This window comes from Gambusia affinis, linkage group LG11 (genome assembly GCF_019740435.1).
Source record: "Gambusia affinis linkage group LG11, SWU_Gaff_1.0, whole genome shotgun sequence".
In the NCBI taxonomy this organism is placed as follows: Eukaryota; Metazoa; Chordata; class Actinopteri; order Cyprinodontiformes; family Poeciliidae; genus Gambusia; species Gambusia affinis.
In genome coordinates, this window is record NC_057878.1 from 3563320 (window position 1) to 3582655 (window position 19336).

General features: G+C 42.0%; 1 protein-coding gene across 1 annotated transcript in view; it reads left to right on the plus strand.

Moving 5' to 3' along the window:
• Positions 1 to 9870: 9870 nt before the first annotated feature.
• LOC122840319 (norrin cystine knot growth factor NDP) overlaps positions 9871 to 19336 on the plus strand; it is a 29255-nt gene continuing 19789 nt past the window's right edge. The window contains exon 1 of the mRNA XM_044132608.1: positions 9871 to 10053. The gene's annotated coding sequence lies outside the window, so the exon portion shown is untranslated. The remainder of the gene's footprint in view (positions 10054 to 19336) is intronic.

Below are 19336 nucleotides of genomic sequence, written 5' to 3' on the forward strand. Positions count from 1 at the left end.
TGTTGCTTAACCATTTCTTTACCCTAGTTTTTACCCATTGGAGAGCTCAAAATAAACAGGGCATTATGAGTAAAATCTATTATTATTAGATCTGTTCAAGTCGAGGATGACGGGAGGGTCAGCCCTGATTGTTCTGTGCAGGCTGGCCTGTCCCGTTCTGTGGATGAGCCAAACCACACAGTCATTTAAGGATGGAAACCGGCCAATACTGAGTCACAGCCCAGTACTTTCTTCAACTTAATAAAAGCAATGCCATGTATATTCTTGAGAACCTTTGAAGTGCAGTTAAATAACACTCTACATTTCATCAGCATCAATACAGTATATTACGTTTACTCACAGATGACATTCTCGGTTACTGCGGTCTGCACTTCCTCTTTATTTTGTCCTAACTTGAGTTTCTCCAGGTCAGTTTCGATCTGCTGCTACAATTCAGCTCAAAATGTTAAAATGTTGTACGACATGTCATCTAAAATAGGAATATGTCCTCATCATTTTTGACCTGTCACATATAGCTACGGCTTCCATGAAGACCTCTTGCTCCTGCTGACGATGTCTTCATGCAGAGCAGTTTATTAGCAACTGACAAAGAGTATCAGAGGCTGAGAGCACGATGAGGTGCTGGCAGTCTGAAAGGTAGCTACTCAGAGATCCAAGCAGGACAATGGGGGTGCTGAGCAGCTGCAAGGAGTCAATATCTACGGGGTGAGGAAGAGCCACTCCTCCAGCAGCTAGTAGTAAACAGCTTACAGCCAGGGCTAACTCCGGGAGCCAAGGAAGAAAAGCCTTTCACCTATAGTCCAAAAGACTTTTTTTACTCCAAAACGCAGCCACAGGATGTCCAAAGGAAAAACATAAGTGCAATCATTTGCATATTGAGAGTCTACAGAGTGCGACAGACTGGCGACCTGTCCAGGGTGTACCCCACCTCTCGCCCAGGACGCAGCTGGAGATAGGCACCAGCAACCCTCCCGACCCCATTAGGGACGAAGGGTGTTCAGAAAATGGATGGATGGATGGATGGATGGAGTCTACAGAGGCTGATGATCTCCCCTCTCAGCTCCTGGATCATTGTTGAAACTTTGAGTTTTATGTCAAGTCCACATGAATTAAATGACAGAAACTAATTTTCTCACTGATTCATTTTGTCCAGCTGTACACTGTTAGACTCTGTCCAATCAGAGTCAGGTATTGTGTAGTTGGTGCTTTTAATCAGTTTTCAGTTAATTAAATCCAAGTCTATGGAACACAAAATGTAACTAAAATCACTCTGTCCTTCTAAAATCTTTCAGAAAATTGTAAAAGTGCATCAAATGGTATCGTTTGCCAAATATCGTGATACATATTGTATTGTGTTCAGAATATCGTATATTGTATTGTGAGATTATTGTATCGCTACACCCCTAGTAACATACTAGATTACGTGTCCGATTCCTGCTAACTAGTCCAAGTTTTATTCAAAAACCCGTCTTCCGAACTCAGCCATTGTGACTAACGTGCAACGAAAGTTTGAAGCACAAACACGGATCCAGCCCCCTCCTCTCAGCATGCAATGTGTTGACGTGATTTGTGACTGCTTCCTGTTGTCTCCCTGCGTCTGCTCAACACAAGCCTCAACATGGAGATGTGCCGCACGGAATCTGCTCTTCCTGCCTCGTCCTTGTTCCACTTTACTGCCGCTCTGGTCAGGATTGCTTCACTGTAAAAACTGATATGCAGGAAACTCAAACATGTCTCTGGAGTGGAGAGAGTCTGAGAATATCGCACACACACACGTGTGTGTGTGCTAACATGGGCGACAGTGCTCAATGCAAGTCTGATGGAGTCATGGTTAATATATGAGGTCTAAACAGATATGTGAAAACAAGAAGGGGGAAAGTTTCTGTTTGCTGGCAGCGTGCCGTCCTTCTCTCCTGACAACTAGTCTTGAACCTGGAAGGACACGGAAACATATGCATCACAGAGCACCTGTGTTCAGATGTTTTTTCCCCCAAACTGATCCTCCAAAGCAGCAAGTTTTCATTTTCCAGTTCACAGGAAATATGTTTTTAATTCCGTGATTTAGTCCAATTTCTTTCGGTTTACATTTGCAATTAACAAATATTTGAGCTTGCAGGGAACATTGGAGTCACACCAGACCAGGAAAACAAAACAGCAGCAAGTCTAAATCTACTGTTACATTCTTTCCTACCTTGCTAGCAAACTGGAAAGTACTAGCTAATAACACCAGGAAATGAAATAGACTTTGAGAATTACTAAGTGATGTCATATTTTTGTGGTATGTGTGTTTTCCATTCTAGACGGTGCATGTTTATAGGAATCAAGGGTGTGGAATTCATGGTGTTTCTCTGCATCACAACGGCAAGAATAACTTTTGCATTGTCAGCTGCATTCCCATTAGCTATAGAATTGGGCTAATTGAAATTACGGAAATAAATTCAGTTCACTCAGTTCATAAAAAGTTGAACGTGTTGAATCCATAACACTACAGTAAAGACACTGACAATTTCCCCAAAACAGTGCAGCCTAAAGAGCCTGAATAAGAGGCTGACATCTCCTCTTATGGCTGATAGATGATGAACGCTAGCACCATGACCGAATTATGAATTTTACTACACATTATCGAGATTTCTAATGATTTATCGCGTGAACAAGCTTATTTGCGTGTAATTTCAATTTTGCGTTTCTTACTTAATGGAAACAACGCAATTGCGTCATTTTACTGCTTAGTTCCTAGAGTTGAGTATGCATCACCACAAGGGGGCGCCTATTTCCTTTTCTTTTGTTGTGATCCTGTACAGAGTAAGAACTCGTCGTTTCCGTGTTGTTTTTGAGAGAAATATCGGTGATACCGAGGCATAGGGCGGTTCAACCTTAGTTACTTTTCTCATGTATGAGAAGAGAATGTGAGTTCAGTGCCGTGGAGATCCGGCTTTACATGGACAAAGTGAAATAAGGTTGAAATACTTCAACCGCGCGTTCTGCTGATTCGGGTTGGAGTGGCTAGCCACCGCTGCTAACTCCTCCAACCTCTCACCGCACCGTCACAATGTCGACAAAAGTTGCGTAAATTAGTAATGAAAACGTCACAACTCGGCTGCTGCTAAGGAGCAGCCTGTTGAGCGGTTTTCCGTGGAGGCCGCTCTCCTCCGTGACTGCTCTTTTATAGAGAAGAAGGCGGCTTCAGTTTCTGGCTGCTGTCCCTCATTCCAGCGATTCCTCTGTGCCTATGGGCACTGGCAACGAGGGAGAAAACTGAACCAAGTCGGCCACTGACGAGGGCATTGAGTACACACGGGGAAACCCTGAGTGGCTCTCGCGATGTTTTGCCTCCAAAATCTTTCTTTTTCTCATTTTCATCTCTTATTTTATCTTTGAACCACCACTCCAGGGGTGCTGCTGTCCTTTAACATGCGGCACTCTCTGGATATGCCTAAACGAGTGTTTAAACCATTATGTCTGTCTCCTCGCCATCTGAGAAGCTCCGTTTTTGTCCGGTACCTGCGCTTGACATTATCCGTGTATTCTGAGCGTTTTGCGCTGCCTCGTATTTCCTCCTGAACTCTTATTACCAGACCTGGTACACTCATCAAATGCGAGTTGTCTTTGGCAGACGTCGCTTTACCTGGTCAAGAACACAGAAAGTTATTCTACACCAGCTGTAAATTACAGCTGTGGGACTATTTTTGTCAGATGTTTGGCTCCCAGCGGAGACTATTTTCGAGGCAAGGGCGCTTTTTTTTTTTCCTTCTTCTGTTGCACACTGGTCCAAATAAATCTCCGAAATTATAGCCCACATCCATATTTTCATGTAGCTTAAAATAAGGCTGAAAATCTATCTTCGAAATGAAGACTGAAAGTCTGTCAGTCAGTCTACATCTCACAGTCACTGGCAGAAAAAGAGCTTCGAAGCAGACTCTTCAGCACTGATGGAAACTGACAGAAATATATTTACAACCTCAAATCAGACAATGTTCAGACGGTATGAAAATGACTAATTTGGAAAAATTCTTTATGTATTGACTTTGACTCTAATTTCATTGCAGAGATTATGGAAACACGGCCTTTCATTGGGGTTTCTTGTCATCTTCAATTCATTTGTGCCGTCTTGAGTAATTTAGGGGCTGTAATTAAATATGAAATATTGTTTTTAAAAGTTTATTGTGATTCCTTCAGTGTTCGTTAAAGACTTCAGTCTCGATTCTAAGTAAGAAAGAAAATCTTAAGGTCGTCAACAAACAGATGAGCAAACAATTTCTCTTACAAAAAAAAAATGTCAAGGGAAGGATTTTCTTTCTACTTATAGTTTAACAGGAGTCCAAAACGTCTGAAGCTGTATGCTCCAAACCTCTGAATAAAATGATCATCCAGGCTGATGTCTGCAATACTTACTAAAGACTGCCATGTTATGGAGTGGCTGAAATACCCTCTGTAAACAGCTAATATTTTATTTAATAATTCAGGTTCAGATTTTAGAACAAGGGTCATATAAAGGAAAAATGAAAAAATAGCATAAGAAAAGTGGAGTGTGTAAGCGTTATTTTCCCTTTGCTGTGGCACACTGCGCTAAATCAATAATACCTATGTTTCATTTTGTTACCGAAATGTTATACTGCTGCAGTGTGGCTATGGATGGCAAGTAAAAGAGTCGTCTTTCTGCCCTCCAGCTTTGTGCGAATGCGTGAAATTTATGGACGTGAAAAATAAAATGCAACTGCTAGGGATGAAGCTTTAACATTGTAATTACATAGCATCTGTGATCAATATGTTGTTGTACTAAGTATTTGTTGCCAGTTAAGGGTTAATGCAATGCAGCAATCGGCGAGACAGAGATGATAGAGGAAACTCGAGTTCGTGAGAACCAAGTACAACCAATCAAATGAGGAGTCTACAAATCGGTGAGTGATGTCAAGCATTAGAAGTTTTGTTCTCACAAATAAAATAAGCATTCAGTGAGTGTAAAACTGTGCTCTCTGTTCCACTATCAGTGATCCAGATCACTGAATGTGACTAAATTCAACATTTCCAGCACACCAATAAAAAGTATTTAAGGGCAAAAAAAAGAAAATAAAAAATTATATCTACCTTACAAAGCATACACATTCACATTCAAGAGAATAATCACTTGTGCTTTGTTTACCAGTTGAGCAACTAAATAAAGCTTTGAATGGTCATGTTAGCTTTTGTTTATGTAAGTTGCCTCCTTACATTACAGACATATATTTTGTCTTTTTAATTCTCTATTTGAGCAAGTGGAAAAGGGCTCATGGTCCACAGGCATGCCTGAACACTTTAAAATGTTTACCTCAGGTGTGATTGAGCTGTGGGCTGACCCTGCCCTGCTAATCCTGCTCTGATGAGAAGATGACCCACATCATGTCAGACTCATTCCCAACTCATCTGCTCCTGGTGACAGCAGGATCAGGCCGCCTGCAGCCAAGGTGGGGCTCCTCCCAGGCTCGGGCATCCCTCACAAAAGCCACTGACTCAGCCGCTGATGTAACACGGCTGCAATTTGACCATCGGGCCCAAACAATCGGAGCCTCTGGGTATGGCGGGAAACGCTAGGCGACGTATCACTAGACGGGATTTGAACAATTCAGGAAGCAGGGGAGTTTATTATAATCCGTAAAAAAGCAAGCAACCTTTCCACAGCTGTCACAGAACACTAACTTTACGTCTTTTTTTATTGCTGTCCAATTACCGGCTACCGCTATAGAATCTGAAAGTGTTTTTACAAGTTGTCAGAAAGCTGCTTTCCTAGCGGTTCGTCATCTCAGAGGGTCCCCAGCATTTTGCTCGATATATCCTCTGGCTTTTCCGTCGCTCTCTACCTCTCACCCCACCCTCCTCCCGTCTCCACAGATGGGATTCACATTTGGCTTCTTTGGACATTTTCTTAATGCGATATTATGATACAGCATCTGAAGCCATTTACTCCCTGTCACCACCTCTAGTGTGGACCCAAGCTGAGTAAGCTGAGCAGGAGCTGTCAGATTTTGTCCAGGTGAGTTATGGCCATTTAATATGACACTACCCACTGTGGTCATCGTTTACAATGCCTGAAAGTCTACTCAAAACACAAACTGTGCTTACGTGGGTCTCTTTGTCTCTTTCTCCAGGAGCCTGTTGGTGGTGTATAAGTTTTCACTCCCTCCTGCTGCTGGCCGTAAATCGCCTCTGTTGAAGGTGGGTGTGTGCATGCATGCGTGTGTGTGTGTGTGAGCTAAAAAGAACAGAAGGTGAAAAATTTGAGGGTCAGCCGAGGTCCTTCAGGTAATTGCACTTCTTAAACTTTTGACCCACTAAGCCCTACTTAGTATGGAGCAGCTTGCTCCCCTTATTTCCCCCCGAGAGTTTTGACTCCACATACCAGGACGCTGTGTGTGTCTGCATGTGGGCGTTGTGCTTGATCCAATGACTGTTAGCGTGTGCTGTAACCTCACACATCCAGTGTTATTCTTTTCCACCTCCCTGTTTGGTCAAGTGATGTAAAACACTAGACTGGTAAAAGCCAGGGCCTTGTTCTACACTTCATACGAAGGGTCTGGGGTCTCGGCTATTGAGAAACGAAGGCTTGCTGAAGGCGTGAAAGTTTTAAATTTTACCCAATTGATAACAATTGCACTTGACATATGCAATGCGCCTGTTTGACGCTATGAAGCTTACCGGAAAGTTCTTCCACTGTAAACAACCATCCTTACCGAGCTGAAAGAGGCGGCTGTTGATGTTAATTTGATATTTGGAGGTGCAGCCAACATAGACTCAACGGCTTCCTTCACTTCTTCCGCTGCCATTGGTAAAATTGCCTAGGTACCAAGAGCTAGCCTACAATTATGAAACAGTGCAGAAAACTGATGTCATATCGCTTACAACTTCTCTTTCTGTTTGCTGATTGGCCTGGTTGAAATTCTATCGGAGGAATCCAAGTGAATTTGAGAAAGCTCAGACGAAGAAGTGAGGAGAGATTAGAATAGTGCAGAATTGCGCAATGGCCAGGCTAGTAAAATGCATAAGTGCATATGTTTTTTGGTTGCTAACCATCTCTTGTCATCACTCTGATGAGAAGAGATGTCACGCAGTACGCAAGGAAATCAAAACTTGAATATGCTTTTAAACCTTACCTAACCATTATTTATTATTAAAAAAACAAGCAAAATCAATCTTCCGTACAATGCTCTGGTGCATAGCAAAATTAAAACTGCAGTAGCTTTACAAAAATAGGTTGTTTACATATTTATATAAAACTGTCAACCATTCTATGTATGTGTTGCTCAATGTGCTAAAACAACTCACCATTTCAGAAAAATCAGCGGCCATGCTAACTTGCTTTAGCATTCAGGACCGTCTCTGTTGTGGTAAATCAGATGCAGCATAGCAGAGAGCAAGGGGCAGGGTGTGAGCAGTGCGTTGATGAGGATGATTAACAGCGCTAAGACCATCCTCCTGGCTCTGATTGGATGTCTCTGGTGTATTTCTGCAGATGACTGGAGGACCTCAGGGAGAAGGCAGAGGAGCCTGATTATATGTCTCATACTATATTGTCACAACATGGTGACAGTTTTAACAAATACCTTAAAGTTATAAAAGTTACATACTGCAGCTTTTAAGTCAGCTTACCATTTCATTAAACATATAGACAGATATTTTTTTTCTCGCAAATACCATAAAACCCCTTTAGTTTTTAGTCCTAGTCATCCTCTGGCGACAGGCCCAGTCCACGCCTGGTCTTATGTATCCCACACTTAAGATTTTTGGCCGGCTCTGACACTTCCAGCAGTGCGGAGTCTTCCTGATGAGAAAGGACTGTCAAGCTTCATCTTCGTGCCATTGGTGAAAATGGTCCCTGAACTGCTGCGCAGCAAGCAGGACGACTGATGAAATGCAGTGTAGCGCGATGATTTGGCAGCAGCCAAGCACACAGTCTCACAGAGGGTATGACTTTCAGAGTTTTATTAGCTTTCCATTGATCGTAGTCCGTCTATTTTATATTGCGGGCTGTTTTTATATTGAGTTTTGTAAGAGTGATTAATGTAGACGTTACCGTTTAGATCCGACTGGAGGCCCCGTTGCGATTGTTGCCATGTTCTCCTAACATGCAGCCACCTGACTGTCATGTAATCGGACGGTTTACGAGGGAGGATCAGTGAAATGTCCTCTGGGTGAATCTGTTACTTGTGCAGCTAACTTGGCTGTTTTTCTTACTGATGCTTAGTGTTTAGTCCTAATATTAAACTTCTGCCTTCTGGTACCTCAGTGTGGTGCACAAAGGTATCGTATCATTTATCATTTATTGTGATAAATTTCTTATCATAAGATTTGCAATTTTTGTTACAACAATAAATTCCAAATAATGATGTTTAAATCCACCTAAAACTGTCTATATTGTCAGGATTATTAATTTTAGAAATTTTCTCCGCTCCTTCTTTCATTTTTTATTTTTATTTTTTTTTTGCATGGTCGTTCTCATCTCCAAATATACGTGACAAACAACCACATGCGCAGCAGAGGACGCAGTAACGTCACACATAGCGACATGCTCAGTGTTTGTGGAAGTAAGCATGGATGGTCAGAGTCGAGCGCATCTTCTGATTTTAAAGTTGCTGTGCAGCACATTAACAACTTAATCCTCACCACTGTCCACCATAGTTGTTTTTTTTTTTTTTCTAACTTCACGTTTCAGGACGCAGAATAGTGACGTTAGTAGAGTATCAATGACGTTCAGGTCGGACGAATGCGACCTGGCCATACAGACTCGGGTCACAGTTGAAAAGAGCAGAGAGGTACCAGATTTAGGTCAAAATTGGATCTGTGTTGTTCAGACTTTCATGAAAAAATCAGATACAGGGATCGTGAAGGCAAAAAAAGTCAGATTTGGGTCACTTCAGGCTACAGCGTGAACGTAGCCTATCACCTCTATGTCATGCAGTTACAACGATACAGTTACCAAAAAGAGTAGCAATAAATAGTTCTTCTTTTCACTCTTATAGTTATCACAAAACAGGGTTTTCCCCAGAAAACCTGCTAAGAGGTACCAGGGCAGCTTTTGCGTGGAAAAATTTTAAAAGTTACAAAAATTTGGAAGTGCACGAGCAGGCATCGTAATTTGGAAATAATAACGTTTGAAGCCAATGGAGAGATGCAGGGACGGCACAGTTGGTGTGTCAACTATAAACCTATATTAATCTGTCTTTACTGTCACTGTTACTGGTGTAAAAAATCCATATTTAAAATAAACAAATGACTTTTAGCCTTTTGGGAGGGGGCAGGTAAAGTGTGGTGGCCCACCAGGGTTATAATATACTGGGGGAAATCCTGCAATAATACCACAAAATATCGCGATAAAACTTTTAAGTCCATATCGTACATTCCTATTAAAAGATCACGTCAAGTGAAGATTCTCCACTTTGTCTGTTGAGGAAAGGGACTGCGGAGGCTGTAAAAACTGGAAGGCCACACGGGCTTTCAAATAAACTGAATTCGCTTACAGTTTTATAACCCCTACCTCATAAAACTGGCTTCAGCTTTTGGTCAATCCTCCTTCCTGCTACCCTCTTCCCCCCACTCCCTCCCAATAGGGGCGAGTGGGGCCGTCCAGGCCTGGAATTCCCATCTGCTGCTGTGGAGCGTGTCGGTGTGTCAGCTGTTGTGTTTGTGAGGTGGACAGCCGGGGGTTTGGGGATTGGGGGGCGTTAGGATAGAGGGAAAGAAAGGGCGTATAATATATGATTGCTGTGTCACGATCCACATGTGACGGGCGTCCTAACGGCCAGAGCATCCAGCCTCGCTGTCTCCCTCCCTCCCTCCCTCCCTCCCTCCCTCCCTCGGCCGATCTCCCCGTCAGAGATGAAACGGGGGAGCGTGTGACTGTGGGACAGAGGAGAGGCGGAGGAAGGAGGTGAGAGGGAGACAGAGGGAGGAGAGAGTAACACTCAGACAATCCCCTGCGTGTTAGAGGGAGGTAGAAACAAGAGGAGCTGGCCGGGAAACAATAGTAGAACAAATCCAGTGTTGCGTGCAAGATCTCTGCCTCTCAGCTGACTGCGACTGAAGGTAAGACCACCGGGACCTGATCATCCCACTTACAGCTCGTCCTCTAGAGACTCATATCATCTCTTAGATGTCTGCATGGCTGCAAATGCAACAGTTTGAAGGACGACTCTGCTTCCTTTACCCTCTCTTGTTCCGAAGCTCAGGTGCACATTTGTCTTTAGTTTATGGCATTTTCTGCTCTGCATGGATCTATAATCTGATTGATGTGCTTAAGCAGGAAACATGTTTGCATTGGCACTGATGGATTTGCTAATCAGGTACTGACAGGCAAGCTAGAAGGGCAGGCAAGCTCATGTGGACTGTGTGTGTGTGTGTGTGTGTGTGTGTGTGTGTGTGTGTGTGTGTGTGTGTGTCGGCGTGCGCACGCACGCATCTGGACGTACATGGCTATGTGTTTTACAGATCTGTTATGTCCTTGACTGTGATTGACTTGGCCTGTTGTTTTGGACCTGGAGGCTGCTGACTTATGGCAGTAGGAGACGCTGACAGACGTAGCAGACTCTGCGGTAGGTAGGCTGGAGGAGACGAGCCACCACTTCCTCTTGACCGCGTCGGAAAGGGAGAAGGTGTTCGGATGAAAAATGAAGTGACAGTAAAAGATCGGCGGATCGCGAAAGACAACTCAAGCAAAGGGAATGGGGGAAGAAGGAAAGGTTGGCAAAGTCGGAGAAGGACGCAATAAATAGGAGAAACAGAATGAAACCGAGATGTGTGAGAGAGGTTAGAGAGAATGACGGCCAGACGGACCCAAGAGGCGAGCCAAATAGATGGAGTGATGCAAGCATCCCTTTCCAACTTCCGGTGACACGAGATGAGAAACAGTTTTGCGGAGTCTGAAAAAAAGGGTTTTAGAATCCTGGCCTTCGACTTCCAATCGCTTTAAAATCGTTTGGAGATGAAAAACGTGACCGAGGCGAGTAGGAGGTGTGTTTGAGACGGAGCAGCCAGGTGCAGAGAGACGGTAACTATCCGGCAAGAGGAGCAAAGCAGTTTTAGTTTTCATCTCTGTGTTCTCGTGTTTCATATTCTCGCAGATGCATGGAAACACACACACACACACACACACACACTCTCTCTCTCTCTCCTCTCCCTGAGGCCTACTGTGCATCTGTTTATTTAGACAACGGTGAAGATTCAATATTCTTTTCACAACGGCGCACCGTTGTGCATGAACCTCTAAAGGTACCCCAGTGCCACCATGGCTGATCTACCGCAGCTGGAGAACCCGGGTCCGATCCGGAAAAGCTAAAAGACCCAGCTCCACGTTACCTCAGGCTTGAAACCAGGAGAGGTTTGATCTGGTCCAGGCACTGCAGTCACTTTTTGTCTTCTGTCTGAAGAGGAGTTGCATGTTGAGGTAGAAATGGGTCAGCATGAGATTCTCACAACCTCCAGTAAATATTTAACAATCTTTTATTGTGCTAGCACAGTAAATCATATTTATAGATAAAATAGATTTATTTGATTTTATCTGTTTTATTTATGTCTACCAATGACAGCATAATTAGATATTTGAAATGGAGTGAAAAATATATTTTTTAAATTGTATTTTGAATGTATGAAAGTGGTATTCAAACCCACAATACAAAAACACAAAATCTTACCAAGCGTTTTTGGCCTAGTTTCTAGTGATAATATCTCAGTACACTTGAAATAAAATTAAATTAACTTATGAGTAAATTTTCAGAGAGGTGTTAAGAGAGTCAGCAATTCCTTAATATTTAACACAAATATTAATAAAAAAAAGTCTGAGTTCCACCGGGAACTCAAACTCAGAAATGATCTCTCACTGGGAGATAATTTCACTTATAACGAGACGTTTTCCAATTGTTTTTAGAGAAATACAACACCTCTCCCCCCATATTGATGAGTTGAGTTTTTGTTCTAGAAAACACTCAATGAGGGACTTGATAAGGTTGAGTTAAAAACTTTTCATCTCTCCTCAGGCCTAAAGCTTCACCTTTGCTTGCATGAACAAGTGAGTGAAGGTTTCCCAATACGCCGCCTAAGTTTGTACAAGCTGATCAATTTGGGACGTCAACTAAACGACTTTAACAATCTCTCATGAGCAATGCTTTAAACACACCTTTATACCGTAAACCAACCCTTACCGTGTGGTGCGTACGGTAAACCATTAGGACAACACGTTTACAGCAAAGCATCTGCACCACAAGCGCGTCCTCACCCTGTTCTCCTGCCGCCGCTGCAGCGGCCTGGAGAGAGACACAAATCTGCAAACGCTCATGCAGACGTGTCCTCTGTGTCACCAAAGTTTCTGAGAAGCCTTAAGTGCAAAGCTAACACAAGCTGAGCCCTGGCTCACACGGCCGCCTGTCATTGGTTGTAGCGCACGCTCAAATCCACACTGTTTGTCTTATCTTTACAGAAGGGGATATATTTAGTGAGGAGCTTAGCTTTTAGGAGGTTGGCGCGTGGAGAGGGTGAGGGTGTGTGTGTATGTGTGAGAGAGGAAGTATAGATGCGTGTGTGTGTGTGTTGGCGTCAGTAGACAGTGGAAGAGCTTGGCACGCCGCATGCCAAACTGTGTGTGTGTGTGTTTGTGCATACACTGTGTGTGTTTGGAGGACAGGTCTCTACACCCCCACACCCCTCCATCCTCACGCTCCCCCCGCCTCAACCCGCTGCACTGCAGTCAGGAATCTGCCCTTTAGTTTATTAAAAGCTGGTGAAACAATGGAGGGGGTGAGGCTGGGGATGAGGGCAGGTGGGGAGGTGAGCAGAAAATCATGACGTAAACTCTGGGCGCTCCAGCCAATGGGAGACGAGCGATGTGGCAGAGATGAAAGGGAGAAATGGAGGGGCTCCGAAACGTAGCACTCTCCCTAATCTACCTGCAACTTCACTCTGACTTCATCGTCTTCTTCATCTTCCAGTACCCTTTCACACACCTGTTTTCTCAGTCTGATTGCAGGGGCTTCATAACTGAGCCCCTCCAATCCCACCCCTGCCACAGGCAGGCCTGTCCCTGGACACCAGCCACAGCTGCCGGCTGACCTAACGAGATGAAGGCGCTGATCCGTCGTAAGGTCTAGCTCCTCCACCAGGTCACTGGCATCTGAGTGGAGTTCGCTGCACAATAGTACGCTATCCTTCCCATAAGCTAGGTGGGCAGAGCATATTTATACTAGCATCCCACCGGGGAAAACAACACATTTCACAGGAACGTAGAAACTTTACACAACATATGGCTTGCACGGTTAGGAGGCATGACGATACTCTTGACTGATCTACTGCTTGAGTCTTCATTAACGTAAAGAGATCAGAACAGTGATGAATATTCACAGTGAGCATGATAATCAGATGAAATCATTAATTCCTCATATTTGTTGTCTGCTGGCTGAGCCGTCTCAGCATCTTGTTCTGGGTGGTGCTTGGGAGGAGGGAAGAGTTTCCTGATGCAGATGACTTGAGAATGTAGGAAACACCCTGGACTCACCAATTAACCTAACAAGACTTCAGTAGGTTGGTAAAAACCAGCCTGTTCTTCTATGGTTCGCTATTGCTTCCTGGTGCCATGGATTCTGTTTAATTTAACATTTTACCCAGTCATTAACTTTTGGCGACAACATATGTAACAGGCAAGTTTGACGCTATGAAGCCAACCAGAAATTGCCTGCATTGTAAACAGACATCCTCCACTGCGAAGAGAGAAGTGCTGAGTCGAACCATGTGGCTTGTGATGTTAATTCAATGTTTGGAAGTGTGGCCAACACAGACTGAACACCTTTCTTCACTTCCTCTGCTGCCCTTGCTAAAACTATAGCCAGACCATAATTCTAAAACAGTGCAGAAAATCATCGTCATTGTTCACAGCTTCTCCTTCTGCTCCCTGATTGGCCTATTGGACCTGTTATGCAAAATTCACTTTCTTCACATTTTTGTATTTCCATTCAGGTCTCTACTGCTGTCCAAATTCAATAAAACCCCCAAGCATCCAGTCGTTCTCTGGCAGTAAGTTAAAGGGGCAGTTTTACATGTTTTATATTTTTTATATGTGTTTCCATTTTATAGCACAATCAAGCAACTATGTTACCTTTGGTTGTTATAAAAATGCTATATATATATATCAAATAATTTAACGTCTTGAAATTGGGCCTCTGTCTCTTTAAAAACTCCTGCTCTTTTTGAAACTCCGCCTACAGGAAGTCATCACAACATGGCTCCTCTATAAGCCTTTTAACAACGTTTTCACCAGCGCTGCTCTGAGAAGTAGCTTGTATACACTGCAGATGTGTAGTTCCACCAGCTAATTGCTGCTGGCTAGTCTGAAGGAACTGACTGGAGGGATTGTGGGGAAGGGGAGCTCTGTGACGTAGCAACTCAGAAGCTTAGAAACTGCAGCTCAGAGGAGGAGCTTCGCCTTCAAAGGCGGAGCTATGTCCACCCAGGTGTTCTGCACTGCATGAGTGGTTGCCATGGGAAATTAAAGGATTTCTCAAACGCACTAAACAGGGCTGGTGTGAACGCAGCCTTAGTTTTTTTCTAGAGAATCAAAAAATATTTTAAGAAATATTTCCCAAAATTACCAAATCTTTTTTTTTTATGATTTCTATAAAAGTAACCATCTATCAATTTATTTCCGTCTCCCGGTTATTGACAAAGTAAGTAACTACTTTAAACTTCTCGGTGCTTTCTTTCTCATCTTACGGCTAAACAGTGGAAAACATATTCTGATTTCTTCCAGAAGTAAGATTAGTGACATAACTCGACAATTATTACAATACCTAAGAACAAACTGTTAAATCCACCCAGATACAGGCTGGCAGACAGACACGTTCATCCAGCAGTGTACCGTGGGTGAGAGTGGGAGTCCTCTTTCCCACCATCGCTTCGAAGGACAGCACCTCAACCTTCCTCAGAAATTAAGCTGGGACTCAACTTCTCATAACTCTCCAAATCCAAAAGGCTTTCCCAGCAGGGGGACATTATGTAAGGACGGGCCTCGTTATGCTTATGCAGTACCAGTTCTTTTATGTGAACTGAGCCTTTCATAAATCATCTGCCCCTCAGCGAGGCCCCTGAAGTCGAACCTACATAACAGAGATGGAAGTTGCTTAACGAGATTTGATCCACGCAAGATGATATTACTTTTAATGAGCAGTTAATGCAGACCCAGATATTGGTCTACAGTTTCATAAAGTGGATGCAGTTTAATAATTTAGTGTGCCTCTGGTCCCACAGCCTCTGCGCGCTTAATTAGCTCTGGGGTAGCGTGAATGCCACATTGGTCGATTAAAGCTGAGATGTCTTTGGATTTTAGGGCTGTTGTGCCAAATTACTGAAGTTATTGCTTTCAAGGTAGAGATTTGTGGTAAAGGAGAGATTGGACTGATAGTTATTGAAGTCATAACACAAGTAAGATAGAGGTCAATGGCAGGAATGAAGACTCAGTGTTAGCGGTTTGCCCAGTACCAACTGAAATATCCACACTTTCCAATGCAGCTCTGTTAAGTTTGGACATTTTACATTTGTCGTATATGAATAACAATAGTACAGTCACTCTTACAAGTCTTTTGGTGCACGTTTGTATCAGGTTTGCTCACCTGGAGACGAACATGCCAGCTTATCATTCTTAGCTAAACACCTAGAATTTGATCAGATTGATGAGAGAAAGGTTTAGACCTTTCCCCAGATTTGATCTGGAAGCTTTGACTGTTTAATTTCATTTATTTGGTAGGATTAATCCACATTACTGAACATTTTTGCAGAATTAGCCGAAAGGCTATTTTCCATCTGTTGTCCTTGGACAATGAGTAATTTGTCGAGCTAAAAACAAAAGTTGTAGCAACAAGGCTAAAATGTCTTAGATACTTTCAAGCTTCCATCTCACAGAGCTTCCCTCCCTCACAACACCCTCACTCAGCTCCTTCAGACTAGCCAGCAGCAATTAGCAAACACCTGGTTGTAACTGTGCATGTGCTGAGCTCATTAGAGGAGCTACTACTTAGTGCAATGCTGGTGAAAGTGTTGTTAAATTATTAATAGAGGAGCCATGTTGTGACGACTTCTTGTAGGCGGAGCTTCAGAAAGAGCAGGAACTTCTTAAAAAGGCAGAGGCCCAATTTCAAGGCATTAAATTAGGAAGTATATTTTCTTTTAAGATATGTTTTATATATTCAGCATTTTTATAACAACTGAAAGTAACATACTTGAATGTGTTATAAAATTGCACTAATTGGCTGGAATACAAATAATATTACCTCTTTAATTTACACACAGGTGGACTTGAATAATTAGTTTACCTCTAAAGATTTTGCTGAATTTTATTTTGTTGTTGTTGTTTTTTTTATTACTAAAATGACAATGCAACTAATATGCCAGAGTTAACCATAAAGATTAGTAGTTCTGTAGTTCTTCCAGGTACATTCAATATAAATACCACATACTACAATGCAATACACACAATGTAACCAGTTCCTTCCAAACATAGAATTATTTTCTTTCCAATAATAAATAAAAAGATTTTTTTAATCAAAAGGGTCACATCAAGTTACTTAATTAAAAAGAATAAAAAGCCGTTTAGTACAAAAGTTTACCACAATACAAACAACACGAAACAAAACAAAAATATGGCAGAATAAAAATAAGAATCAGATGATTAGCGCCTGCATGTTTGATTATTTTGGAGCCATACTTTTATTCACAGAATATTTTTATTTAGGCATATAACAGTAAAAGGGTTCAGTACAAATGTATGTCATATTGTACAGATTTTTATTTGTTAGAAATAAAATATTCTAGTTCTCAGTGATAGGTCAGGGATTAGTTGTGGTTGTAACAGGACAAAATGTTAAAGGACTCTCAATACTTTTGCAGGTTTTCTGTACTTCCATCACCAGTTAAATACCTTGGCATTCTCTGTTTCTGAGCTTGGTTTTCTATTGCAATAACCATTAATAACTGGTGGTAGGACGTTATCATTCATGTTGAGGATGTATTCTAAGTCAAGTTTCTTTAATATGTGAAGAAGTAACAAAAGCAGAACAGCTAATGAACGCAGTGCCGCTTTTCAGTACCTGGTTATACATTTTTGATGAGAAAATTATATCCAGAGGTCCTAATAATGCAGCTCATTCTCTTTCATGTCATCATTATTTGGGAAAGGCTGTGACTTTTTGTCTTATTAGTCCCCTGAGCATGCTTCAGTAATTGGTATTTAAGGTTTTTGCAAACCACAAACGAGTTTCCACTCTTTGAACCACGGGAGCGGACTCTCAGTTAATCATGCCTGTCGTTTTCTTTGGAGAGACCAGGCACAACATCAGTGGCATGTTCAATCCGTCACGGTGGTGGTGATAAGTCATCCCCGACAGAGGTTGCTCAAACTTTAATGTTTCTTATGGCTTTATTCAGACACATCCATCACTGAGCCGAAGCACAAGTGCAACATTTTCCACTTCCCCGACCCTCAAGATGTACTTCCTTCCTCCCAACCTTAAAGAGTCTGAAGCTTTAGAACGCAACTTCGTATTATTTAGGGAAGTTATATTATAAAAAACCTCATTTGCGAACCGAGAGGGTTCTCTTCTCTGTTCTATGAGACTGAAGGACCAAAGAGATGAGCCAACCAGTGTTCAGTCAGTACTTGCGTTTCCACTATAAGTGTGCACAAAACATTCTGCCAGAAAAAACACAATGCAATTTTGCAATTTCAGTGTTTCTGTTAAATATGAAATGCAGTTCAAATCACATGGGAATAAGTTTGTTCAAGTGATAAGTCATTAATAAATATGTCACACTATGATCCTCCTGCTGTCTTCTTGGTTTTTGTAGTAACATCCAGTTGTTGGTCAGTTGACTCGTGTGTTTCCGTTGCAGTTTTGCGAAACATACATTTCAATAGGTTTGAAAAACCGCCTCCTAGCACAAAAAACATTGGATAAAAAACAATTGGGATGTTTTTATTAAAGAAATATATTTTTGTAATTACAATTTCTACAATTTTGATCGTGTCTCTACACAGTAGATTCTGTGGATTTGTAGCCCGGCTGTTGTCTTCTTACAGTTCTAATCTCCCCTCAATGCGCTATCTGGGTTTTCTCCCATTGACTTGGATTTTTCCAATAGAATTTCAAACTTGCTAATCAGCAAACGGAAGAAGTTGTGAATGATGACGTCAATTTTCTGTGCCGTTTTAGAGTTGTACAAAATGTACATATTTACAAAACTTGATAATGAGATGGTTATTTAAATTAAATTAAATTTTGACGTTTTTACCATAAACCTGGGTCTGTAACAGTGACTATGAGATTTGAAACACCTACTGCATATTAAAAGGCCCATGCATTGTTTTTCCATCAGCTAGCTCTAGCTCTGTCCAGATACAGCTAGTACTTTCAGTTTAATATGAGGTATTTAAATTTGATGGTCACTATTACAGTCTGCTTCCTACAACCAACCTCCCTGGAAAAACCTTCCATTTCTATGAAATCAGTCGTCTAATACAACACTGGCAGATTCTCCAGTTTTTGAAATAACATCCTCATAAACTACAAGATCATTAGACTTTTGTGATTGTTTTACCATGATAGGAATGCACATTTGTCTCAACTCTAAATAATTATGAGCTACGAATATTTAATGTTGAAAATAAAATGATAGCTCCTTCCTATTAAAACGACTTCCGTCCCCAGGGATCTTTGGTACTTTTCTTTATGGGCTTGGACTCTCCTTATTGTGAGTCTCCAGGGTAAAACATTCTAGTTATGAGTGAGGCCGGCTGAAAATCAAACAGATCTGAATGTCTCAGCTTACCAAACAGATAACATGACAAAGACAGGGGGGTTTTACACTCAAAAGTATTTTAAAACAAAGCTTCTGTCGGTTTTTACAGAGACTTTTTGTCTTCACTCCTGAGGTCAGTTGGCTTTGCTATTACGTATTTGTCAGCTGTATGTCTGAAGTGTCTGACAAAGGTGCGGTTTGACCCTCAAATCATGGCAAAAAAATAATTCAGTTACGGTGGAAAAAAAAAATTCTGAGAAATTGCATGAACAAACCAGTAAATTAATGGAAAAAATGTGGTATTGGAAAGATGGATGGGGCTGACATTTTGTTTAGTCATTGACTCAGTTGTTTTGGACTGCTGAGAAACATGATGCTCTAAAACCGGGCCGTTAGGGACCATCATACTGTAGGTTGAATTAACACAGTTTGTATATTTGTGTTACCTCCAGCCCAATCAGCATTGTTGATAATAGTGGTGTTTTGGTGTAAATATGGAGAAACAGGGATTGACAAACATGCTGAATCTTTGCCAAAC